We start from the raw sequence: 12449 nt of genomic DNA on the forward strand, positions 1-12449 counted from the left end.
ACATATTCAACGGTCATCAGCTGTAAACTTATGTACTTAAGGACTTAAGGATGTCGGCCATCATGTAACAGATAAACAAGGATAAAACAAATTTAAGGAAGTTACTCCGACTGCCTATGTTAAAGTATTACCGCTCTAAGAGGTCATCAGTAAATTTTAAAACAGTGCCCAATTACTCTTTCTCTGTGCTGTTGCTGATGCTATCTGCCAAGCTATAGTCAAAGTCTGTAAATAAATAAACCAATAAAGGCCTTGGGGGAAAAGTTATTAATCTACAACACAGTGATCTTGTAACTTTTGAAAATACAGGAGTCTCCCCTTCTCCATGGTTTCTCTTCCCGTGGTTTGTTACCCTTGGTCAACCATGGTCTGAAAATAGGTGAGTACAGTACAATAAGATATTTTGAATAGTCACATTCACAGTCACATAACTTTTATTAAAATATATTGTTATAATTGTTCTATTTTATTCTTGTTATTGTTGTTAATCTCTTACTGTACCTAATTTATAAACTTTATCATAGGTATGTATGTATACGAAAAAGCTTATTATATATAAAGTTTGGTACTATCTGCAATTTCAGGCATCTACTGGGGGCCTTGGAATGGTCCCCCATGGATAAGGGGTGACTACTACAAACTTGCAAAATAGTAGTAGGAACAGTGCTCATCTTTCTATCTATCTATCGTGTTGACAAAAACGGGTGCTGTGGGTTGATTTGATGAAATAATGTCGAGCCAAGCTGGGTGCTGGGGTTCTTTTGGAGAACAAGACAGACTTGAGCTCTGTCCTCATAGAGTTTATAGTCTAGTATAATATCCCTTAATATCTTTAATATCCAGGGAGACAATCATCCATCCATATAAACTCTGCCTAGAATGTAAAGAGCAAGACCATGCATGGTTGGAAATAATGTTCAGAGTTGGGAAATCTGAAGATCTAGAAATAAACCTAGTCTTAGCAAGCAGTCCTTAATTTCTCAATGAGTAATACTACAAATAAGAGAAAATTTCTCATTTCTTCCTCCATTTTAACATGTGAAAAAATGAGAGGGTACTAGGTAATTTTGAAAGCAAATATGCTGTATAAATCTCAGGTGTTCTCCATATCAAATGAGTCAACAGATTTTGATTGCTTGACCATTAGACCCAGGAAGAAATTCATCATGCTCTAACCCATTTGTTTTAAACAAAATATAGCACATTCACTAGAAATTTTAATAAAAGGCAGAGAATGATACTATGAAAGTAAAACACTCTGAAATGGGTCCTCAGAAGATGGAAAAAGATATTTGGAACAGAAGAAGTTGGCACTGGGCTGAACCTTGACATATGGGTAAGATTTAGGTGTGTGGCAGTGACAAAGGGAGGAATCCGGAAAAAAAAAATAGACACAGAATCAAAAAGTCCTCTATTTAGTCAGTTGAAAAGTTTCATCCTCCAAATTTTGCAAAGTACTATTTATGATTCAGGTATAAGCTAGGAGCTCAGGATTCTGAGGTCTGTAACAGGAATACTGAGAGACAGGCTACAGTGAGATTGGGAGCCAGATTATGGCTCATCTTTACTGAAAATTAATGACTCTTAACCTTGGTCAGCAAGGAGAGTCACTGAAAACTTTTGATTATAGTCCAAGCTGGTCCTTAAGAAGATTAATTTACCAGCATTTGCCTCATGGATTAGAGATAAAGCAAGCACTGGACAGCAATCTGGTAAGAATTAGTCCAGGAGCAATGGAGGTAGTAAGGTTTGGACTGATCTAAAAATTAAAGGATTTGACATTGAATGGATTTAAGAAATGAGAAAAAAAAATAGTCCAAAATTACTTCCAAACTTTCAGACTCAGGTGACTGGGAGGATGGTATGACAGTATTCAGCAGTGTGCTAGAAAATATTCAAAAATCAGCTTTGAGAAAAGAAAGAAAATCCCTGATTTGTAGCATTTGCCATCGTCTGTGGTGTAAATACTCCTCACATGTCTGACTTCAGGGCTGAGGGCACACTATAAGCCCTCAGAAGCTGGTGTGAGCCAGCTCCAACACAACACTGCTAGAGACAGTCACAGGAAGTGAGGAGGAGGAGATCCGAGAAGGGTGTGAGGCCTTCAGCTTTGAATTTAAAGCTAAAATTAAAGTGATTGGTGGGAGCTCCAAAATGGCATTGTTCAGCCAATAGTCAGAAATTCTGAATTGTAGTCCAGTGGAGAAGTCAGTTGGAGAGCGTGTGTGTGTGTGTGTGTGTGTGTGTGTGTGTGTGTGTGTGTGTGTTTATGTTTAGGGGTTGTCTGCACAGAAATAATACTCAAAGTACATAAAATTACCGTGAGAGAGAATGCAAAGAGAAAAACACTGGAGATAATTACAGAATCTTAGAAAATAGCTGCATTTAGAAAGCAAGAGGAGGCAGAAAAAGAATAGTCTGGAGAGAAATGAGGCAAATCAGAAGAGTGCTACATTCTAGCAACCAAGGAAAAAATCATTTTAAGAGGATATGGTTAAAGTGTCAGGGATGGTTGCGAAGTCAAGGAGAATTAAATTGAAATAAAAGTCATTGAGATGGGTCTTTTTAGGCCACGGGAACCTCAAAGAAAGCAGTTTCAGTAGAGTTGTGGATTGAGAGAGAGTTTTAGGAATGTATACATATTCTCATTTTTCCAATATACTTGGCAGTGAAAGGAATAAGAATAGAAGAAAGAACAGCATCTCTTTTTTTTGAGCTATTATTATTTCAATGGAAATTTAGCTGCAATATTACAAGAAAAACAAACTCTTGTAAGCCTCACTAGTAGCAAGAATGACTTTATTCCAAAGTCAGAAATGTGCAGCCCCATCAGGGCTGACCCTTGGGCTGCCTGTTATTAGCTATGAGCCTCGCTTAGTCAGTCCACTGGGGAGAAGAAAGACTCATGGACAGCTGTGATCAAGCAAACAGAAGCAGTGGAATGAGCCAATATCAGTCACTGAAGAGGAAGAATATGACAAAGCATTTGCTTTATGAAAAATATGGGGGTGGGGGAAAAAAGGAAGGCAATGCCAAGAACAAATATCTGAAAAAAATACATTTTTCTAGAATGACTCGTTGTGTTCATTCAATTTAAAGCTTAACATAACAGAGTTGTCCTCTGAACCCACAATGCTTATTTCCCAAGTTGTTCCCCATGTTGTTTTCTTCTGGCCTGGAATAGTCTTCCCTGATATCTATTATTTTCAAGTTGCTCAGATAACCTACACCTTTTTACCTGTAAAGGAACAATATAGAACAATAAATATCTATCAAGTAACTATTTCAAGCAATACACACATGTTGACACATTTCTTAGTCTTCCATTTTATTCTGATCATTTAATGTATACATTTTGTTACATCTGAAGAGCTACAACCTTGCTTATTCCTGTTATAAACCTCTCTTCCCTATATGGTACACAGAATCAGAGGATAGTTTAAAAAGTATTAACTGATGCTTGTTGAATTGGATTGAAATAAAAACAAACAGATTTTTTTTGAAATCTTAAGGATAGTGCTGAAGATAAACTGTAGAATATCTTTTAAAACACTTTGTTTTTAAAAGTAGCTTCTCCAGAAAATAAATGGTTCCTCTAATAAATGAATTTGGAAATAACTGAAAGATAAAAGTAATTTATCAGAATCAGCAGTTTCAACTATAACAAGGATAAGACTTTTTGAAATAAATTAGTTGACCCTCCCCTTATTCAGCCAGAGGCATCCATTATCTCAGGCAGGATTTGGATTATTAAAGCAGGAACACAAAGGGGAAAAAAGTCATTGTTCAAGAAAGCTGTTTTTTGTTTTGTCTTTTTTAAATCAGTGATTAGTGAGACAAAAGTCTTGTAAATCAGGATTTTTGGCAACAAAAAGAGGATTTCTGGCTGGGTGTGGTGGTTCATGCCTTTGGGAGTCCAAGGTGGGCAGATAACTTGAGGTCAGGAGTTTGAGACCAGCCTGGCTAACATGGCAAAACCTCATATTTACTGAAAAAAAAAAATTAGCCAGGGGTACAAGAGCATGCTTGTCATCCTAGCTAGTTGGGTGGCTGAGGCAAGAGGATCCCTTGAACCTGGGAGGTGGAGGTTGCAGTGAGCTGAGATTGCGCCACTGTGTTCCAGCCTGGCGACAGAGCAAGACTCCGTCTCAAAAAAAAAAAAAAAAAAAAAAGAAAAGAAAAAGAAAAAAAGAAAGAAGGAAGGAGGGAGGGAGGGAGGGACAGATGGACAGAGGTGTTGGGGAGAGAGAGAGAGAAAGAAAGAAAGAAAGAAAGAGAGAAAAAGAAACAGAGAAAGAAAGAAACAGAGAAAGAAAGAAACAGAGAAAGAAAGAGAACTAAATTCCAAGAACTTCTTACATATCCAAATTAAGCCTTGGAGGTATTAAAATGTGCTTCAGTGTAAAGAAGAAAAAGAACTTGATGTATGGAGAGCTCAACTTCACCCCCCTGAAAAAAAAAAAAAACACAAACAACAACAAAAAAAACCTAAAAGGTATAGTACTGATAGTAGTTCTGAGAGAATTCGAGGGAAAGGAGGCAAGAATTCAAATGGAGTGTCCTGGCTTTCCCCTCAGGAAAGTGCAGAAGGGAAGAAAAGTGAGGTCTGAAAGTCAGATAGGTTTGAAAAATTCTCAGTAATTGATGTTTCAGGGCGTTGCTCAGGAAAATTACAGACCTCTGAAAAGAAATATCTCAGGCCAGCATGATGATAACCTCTCCATATCACCTAGGACATTTCTGGCCTGAAATTAATCAGAGAACACCTGAGAAGAGTCTTTACAGGGTGGCTGACGTTGGCACTGAGGCAACCTTTAAGGAGGAGGAGAAAGGGCAGCATGACACGCTGAAGCAGAGAAGGTAGCAGCGTGGAAGAGATCTCCAAGTTCCATACGGATCCAGGAGGCACAGGAAGGTAGAATTGAGACAGTGGACCTTCCACACAACCACCATGGTGAGGCTAGGAGCAGATGAAAGGAAGCTATCAGAGATTATGCGCAATCAGTAAGAACTGAGTAGACCAGTGAAACTTGAGGTAGACATTTCCTTGAAGGTCATCAAATATAAATTTCAGCCACAGTGCAATGCCTGTCCCTCTCCACAACTCCCTTACAAAAAGCAGTATCAGCAACAATTTGGTGACCATTAGTATCAGATGCCTAATAACTGGAGGAGACCAAACTGCAGCAAGGATGTGAAGGACAGCTTGAAACCCTTCTTCCTCTTTGCAAGCAGGACACAAAAGCTTTTCCATGAATCCAGACACCATCTGAAATAATAGAGAAATATCACTAAGAAGCAGCTAGACTGTAATTTAGCTGAATATTTATCCAAAATACTTTGTTTTAAATGCACAAGTCTGTGATTCCTTACCATGTTTAAGTTTGCATTCCCCAATACCCAAATAAGATAGTGGGATTTGAAAGTTTAGACCAGTCATAAAAAATAAGTGGCAGCAATTCTTCTGCACATTTTTAAATATAGTTTATACATTTTGATATAAAAACTAACAGAAAAGCAACAAAATATTGGAAAATATTATTTAGTAGAAATCATTTTTAACTTCCCTTACTGTTTTTGTTCTTTTAAATCTTTCAGTGAAAAGTGGAGAAGAAAATAATTGAGGAGAAAGCAATTTTCTTTTTTTGTCTTGTGCAAGACAGTAAAAGACACAAAGCAGTGAAATCTGAATACCAGTGGTGAAACAAGGCATGATGTCGTAGGACAAGGTTCAAGCTAAGTTAAAACTCAGCACCTGAAGCATTACAAAGGAAAGAAAGTTTATTTTCTAAAACAAAGTAGGCTTCAAGAAAATAAAATAGGGTAAGATTTATTGAAAATATAGTATCTAGAAAGTTGTGTTCATTTAAATCTTGCTCCAAAATTGTATTCTTGTTCTAATAGTTTTGGAAATGTTAAAATTTAGCCACGTGCATCTGTGTATCACTTAACAACTAGAGCATGTGTTAAGAGAAATGCAACGTTTGGCAATTTCATTTTTGTGTGAACATCATAGAGCATCCTTGTGCAAACCCGGATGGTAGACCATACTACACCTGTAGGCTATACTGTGTAGCCTATTGTTCTGACCATCATCATATATGTGGCCTGTCTTAAGGTTGTTATGTGGCACATGATTGTATTTATGTTACTTATTATAACACATGTTTTATTTTATAGGAAAACACTTAATTGAGGACAAATGCTCTACAATAATATCCCCTTATCTTCAAGGAATACTTTTAAAGACCACCAATGGATGCCTGAGGCTGAGCATGGTACCTAATCCTATATATTATGCACAAATTTATTTGTCTTTCTACAGTTTCATACATAGAGGATTCATTCTTACTGTGGATCTTAGCAACCTTAGCATATGATCTTTTCCTTTCCTTATTAAATTGATAACTTTTACCATTTAGAAAAGTCTGGGAAGCACTTTATGGCTTCTTTTTAGCATATCCAAATTGTCAGCATCGCTACTCTTGCACTTCGGAACCATTATTTAGTAAATAAGGGGAACTTGAACACTGTGATATGGCAACAGTCGATCTGATCATCTAGATGGGTACTAAGTGACTAATGGGCAGGCAGCATGTCTTGCATGAATACACTGGACGAAAGAAGAACTGAGCAGGACAGACTGCATGAGATTTCATCAGTTTTGGGAACAGTGCACAATTCAGAACCTATAAATTTTTATTTCTGGGATTTTCCATTTAACATTTTTGGATCATATTTGGCTTTGAGCAACTGAAGCCACAGAGAGCGATGCCATGAATAAGGGTGCCCCTGTACATGACATTCAGAATTTTGTGACTGTACAAAGATTTGTAGAATGGGCTCATATTTATAAGCCAGGCTTCTCCAATAACCTGTTGTCAGTTACTCAGACAAGAGATGTAGTTTCAAGGACAAGTCCCAAAGCTGTCAGGTGGCAACAAATATCACATAGTAAAGTCATAATATCATAAATAATCTGTATAGGACATTCTGATTATTGTAAAAGTTGACAAAAACTTGTCAGATTTGAGGTGTTTGTTTTTAAATTATAGAAATAAAACATTACCTGGAATTACTTCTATCTGACTGAATCATTTGGTTTACTGAAAACAAAATTTTGGAACAGGTAGTGAAAATTTTGTATTTATTATTACACAGTTCTTTCAATGCAGTTGAAAAAGTCATGCATATTTATTGTCATATTATTTTCCTTAAGAAAAAAGTCACCATTCATAGCTCTACAAGTACCACATAATGCCACGAATATTTTTAAATTTCAATAATAAAAATATTAAAATAACTTGGGAATTGTATCTTCTTTAAAATGTTTTCTTTCTCAATCCCCTTTTTTTCTCTACAAAACATTTAGAAGAATTTTGAAGTTGAAACTTCACCAGAGTTGTGCCTTAGGTGGAGAAATGGAAAACTATAGAAGTAAAACCCAGAACGTTAAAAGAAGAAAGATGCACGAGTTATATGAATCTGCAAACATATTCAACTTTACTATTAATCAACAAGTAAAAACAAAATTTCAAATTTCTGCCCATTAAGTTGGTGGGTAAATTTTCTGCTTTATTTTTGTCAATACTTAATCCTTGCCACCATGCAGTGAGAGAGATCTCATCCATAGTTAGTGGATGCAAAATTTGGTGAAATCTTCCTGTCAAGCTCTTTGAAAATGTGTATGGAATGTCTACAAGTGTTTGTAGGGCTTGAACCACAATTACCATACCTGAGAATCCATCTTAAACATATACAGGTAAGTCAGTGTTTCATGTACAAGCATTTTCACCACATATTTACTATAATAGAAAAGTGGAAATAATCTAAATATGCAAAGATAGGAATAAAAAAAAAAACGGTTACTTTGTTTTGTTTGTTTGCTTCAGTTTGAAGACAGCAGTATGGACTCCTGAGTTAGTTTTCTATTGGACAACATCAAACTTGACCTAAAGGCCATTTTATGCTATTATTAATGCATTTGTTAATAAAATAGTTTGCTATTAGTTAAGAATATGTTTTTAAGGAATATTTAAAATAACAGTAAAATGCCAATAATAAAATTTTGTGTTTGTATAAGTGTTTATTTGGGTGGGAGGGCAAGTGAAATAGTTGAAAATGCTAGTAGAGATTACCTCTCAGTAGTAAGAAAATGTGGTTTTTGTTGTCTTCTTCAACTTCTCTGAATTTTACAGATTTTCTACTATGAGACTTTATTTATTTCAAAGTTGAAAAAAATATAAGATTATTAAAACTAAACACAAAATAGGCCCTGAAAAATCATACCTGGTATATTTTACAAAAAATTTCAAATTTCCCAAACTCATCTATTTGTATATAGTATTCTCTTATTAAACATTCTCATGAAAATAGAAATAAAGATCAGAAACCTTCCAAAAATGGTGTTAGATCCTACCCTCAAATCATGAATAATGAAAACAATACGTCACATTTTTATAGAAATCCACATTTTTCAAAGTAGTTAAATATGAATGTATTATCTGCCTCTTCTGCCCCCAACCTGTTTCATCAGAGAATCAAAGAATCTGAGTTGGAAGAAACCCTAGGAGCCAACCAATTGAAATCCCTCTTAGTGCAAGAGAATGTATCATATGACACCCCTGAGAGAGGCTCTCTTCAACAATACGAAGGTTTCTAAAGCTCTATACCACAGGACATTTTTGCTTTCTGGACAGTTCTGGTTATTATAATGTTCTTAGATTGAATATATATACACATATATGGAAAAACACCAACTGACTCCTTATCTCATACTTCCTTGTTGAAAAAGATATTGTACATTTCCAGCCCTGAGCTTCAATTTCTGCTAGAAATTAGGGAAGACAGCTAGCATCAGGGGATGGAGGTTAAAGCTGGTTACTAAAATTGTGATCCACAGAACACTTACATCAAACCACCTGAGAATCTTTTTTTAAAACAGATTTCCAGGCCCTACCTGAGACCTACTGAACCAGAATATCTAGAGACAGAGCCCAGGAATATGCCTTTCCACAAGCTTTCTAATTAATTCTTGGATGTCTGGATGGGTAGAAGGCCCTGCTATAAAGGAAGTCATTTTTGATCTAAGGGCCATTTCATTCCAGCATTATAAACTATCATTCATTCAGCATCAATTATCCATGATGTCAGGCACCGTGCCTGAAAGCTGAGGATACAAAGATGAAGAACATAGGGTGCCTACTTGTGAGGAGCTCATTGCCTTCATGCAGCATGTGCTCTGTCCAGCTGATATTAGAATTTGATGAGTTTTCCTTCCTTACCTTGCTTAAAGAGGTAATATCAATTGAAAGGTATCTGCTGTTAGCATAGATGCTAGAATTTATTTAGCTGAGAATTGAATCTGATTACTACAATCAGGCTTTGCCCCTTCTTTATTTTGCAAATTATCCCAGTTAGGAGTCTCCCCATCCTTGGCCTTGCTGTCTTTTAGGGCCTTTATTTGTTTTATTTTCATCATATATATATGATGAAATATACACATACACAAGCATACACATATATACACACATATATACATACACACGTATAATTTACCAGTTGAAAATTAAATTTACATATATAAGATATAAATATTTAATCATTTTATTTATTTCATTATATTTTAAATTCTGGGATACGTGTGCAGAACATGCAAGTTTGTTACATAGGTATACACATGCCACACATGCCATGGTCGTTTGCTGCACCCATCAACCCGTCGTCTACATTAGGTATATCTCGTAATGCTATCCCTCCCCTAGTTCCCCACCCCCCGACAGGTCGTGGTATATGATTGATTTTCCCCTTCTTATGTCCATGTGTTCTCATTGTTCAACTCCCACTTATGAATGAGAACATACAGTGTTTGGTTTTCTGTTCTTGTGTTATTTTGCTGAGAATGATGGTTTCCAGCTTCATCCATGTCTCTGCAAAGGATGTGAACTATGCTTTTTTATGGCTGCATAGTATAAATGAAGAGGAGTTCCTCTTTTTCTATTGTTTGGAATAGTTTCAGAAGGAATGGTACCAGCTCCTCTTTGTACCTCTGGTAGAATTTGGCTGTGAATCCATCTGGTCCTGGGTTTTTTTTTTTTTTTTTTTAGTTGTTAGGCTATTAATCACTGCCTCAATTTCAGAACTTGTTATTGCTCTATTCAGGGATTTGACTTTTTCCTGACTTAGTCTTGGGAGGGTCTATATATCTAAGAATTTATCCATTTCTTCTAGATTTTCTAGTTTATTTGTGCAGAGGTGTTTACAGTATTCTTTGATGGTAGTTCGTATTTCTGTGGGATCGGTGGTGATATCGCCTTTATTATTTTTTATTGTGTCTGTGTCTATTTCATTCTTCTCTCTTTTCTTCTTTATTAGTTTGGCTAGCAGTCTATCTATTTTGTCGATCTTTTAAAAAAAAAACAGCTCCCGCATTCATTGATTTTTTTTTTGGAGAGTCTTTCATATCTCTATCTCCTTCAGTTCTGCTCTGATCTTAGTTATTTCTTGTCTTCTGCTGCTTTTGAATTTGTTTGCTCTTGCTTCTCTAATTCTTTTAATTGTGATGCTAGGGTGTTGATTTTAGATCTTTCCTGCTTTCTTTTGTGGGCATTTAACGCAATAAATTTCCCTCTAAATACTGCTTTGGCTGTGTCCCAGAGATTCTGGTACATTGTGTGGCATTGTTCTGATTGGTTTCAAAGAACTTTTTAATTTCTGCCTTAATTTTGTAACTCACCCAGTAGTCATTCAGGAGCAGGTTATTCAGTTTCCATGTAGTTGTGTGGTTTTGAGTGAGTCTCTTAATCCTGAGTTCTAATTTGATTGCATTGTGATCTGAGAGAAAGTTTGTTACAATTTCTGTTCTTTTGCATTTGCTGAGGAGTGTTTTACTTCCAATTATGTGGTCAATTTTAGAATGAGTGCAATGTGGTACTGAGAAGAATGTATATTCTGTGGATTTGGGGTAGAGAGTTCTGTAGATGTCTATTAGGTCCACTTGGTCCAGAGCTGAGTTCAAGTTGTGAATATCCTTGTTAATTTTCTGTCTCATTGATCTGTCTAATATTGAGAGTGTGATGTAAAACTCTTCCACTATTATTGTGTGGGAGTCTAAGTCTCTTTGTAGGTCTCTATTAACTTGCTTTATGGATCTGATGCTCCTGTATTTGGTGCATATATATTTAGAATAGTTAGCTCTTCTTGTTGCATCAATCCCTTTACCATTGTGTAATGACCTTCTTTGTCTTCTTTGATCTTTGTTGGTTTAAAGTATGTTTTATCAGAGACTAAGATTGCAACACCTTTTTTTTTTTTTGCTTTCCATTTGCTTGGTAAATATTTCTTCATCCCTTTATTAGTGCTTATGTGTGTCTTTGCACATGAGATGGATCTCCAGAATCCAGCACACTGATGGGTCTTGACTCTATCCAATTTGCCAGTCTGTGTCCTTTAATTAGGGCATTTAGTCCATTTACACTTAAGGTTAATATTATTATATGTGAACTTGATCCTGTCATTATGATGGTAGCCGGTTATTTTGCCAATTAGTTGATACATTTTCTTCATAGTGCTGATGGTCTTTACCATTTGGTAAGTTTTTGCAGTGGCTGGTACCGGTTTTTCCTTTCCATGTTTAGTGCTTTCCTCATGAGCTTTTGTAAGGCAGACCTGATGGTGACAAAATCTCTCAGCATTTGCTTCTCTGTAAAGGATTTTATTTCTCCTCTGATTGTAAAGCTTAGCTTGGCTGGATATGAAATTCTGGGCTGAAAATTCTTTTTTTTAAGAATGTTGAATATTGACCCCCACTCTCTTCTGGCTTGTAGGGTTTCTGCCAAGAGATCCACTGTGAGTCTGATGGGCTTCACTTTGTGGGTAACCCGACCTTTCTCTCTGGCTACCCTTAACATTTTTCCCTTCATTTCAACCTGGGTGAATCTGGCGATGTGTCTTAGGATTGCTCTTTTTGGGGAGTATCTTTGTGGTGGTCTCTGTATTTCCTGAATTTGAATGTTGGCCTATCTTTCTAGGTTGGGGAAGTTCTCCTGGGTAATATCCTGAAGTGTGCTTTCCAACTTGGTTCCATTCTCCCTGTCACTTTCAGGTACACCAATCAAACATAGGTTCAGTCTTTTCACATAGTTCCGTATTTCTTGGAGGCTTTGTTTGCTTCTTTTCATTCTTTTTTCTCTAATCTTGTTTTCACACTTTATTTAATTAATTTATCTTCAGTCACTAACATTCTTTCTTCCACTTGATCGATTCAGCTATTGATACTTATGTGTGCTTCACAAAGTTCTCTTCCTGTGTTTTTCAGCTCCATCAGGTCATGTATGTTCTTCTCTAAACTATTCCTATAACATTTTTTCAAGGTTTTTAGCTTCCTTGTATTGAGTTAGAACATGCTCCTTTAGCTTGGAAGAGTTTGTTATTACTCACCTTCTGAAGCC

General features: G+C 36.2%; 1 long non-coding RNA gene across 1 annotated transcript; it reads left to right on the plus strand.

Annotated features, from left to right (window-relative positions):
• Positions 1-278: 278 nt before the first annotated feature.
• LOC116529884 lies at positions 279-8066 on the plus strand. Its single transcript, XR_004259725.1, has 4 exons — positions 279-379; positions 6181-6278; positions 7373-7762; positions 7893-8066. It is a non-coding gene; the product is annotated as an uncharacterized LOC116529884 (long non-coding RNA).
• The last annotated feature ends 4383 nt before the right edge of the window (positions 8067-12449 follow it).

This window comes from Sapajus apella, unplaced genomic scaffold (genome assembly GCF_009761245.1).
Source record: "Sapajus apella isolate SASKATOON/1434 unplaced genomic scaffold, GSC_monkey_1.0 scaffold64, whole genome shotgun sequence".
NCBI lineage: Eukaryota > Metazoa > Chordata > Mammalia > Primates > Cebidae > Sapajus > Sapajus apella.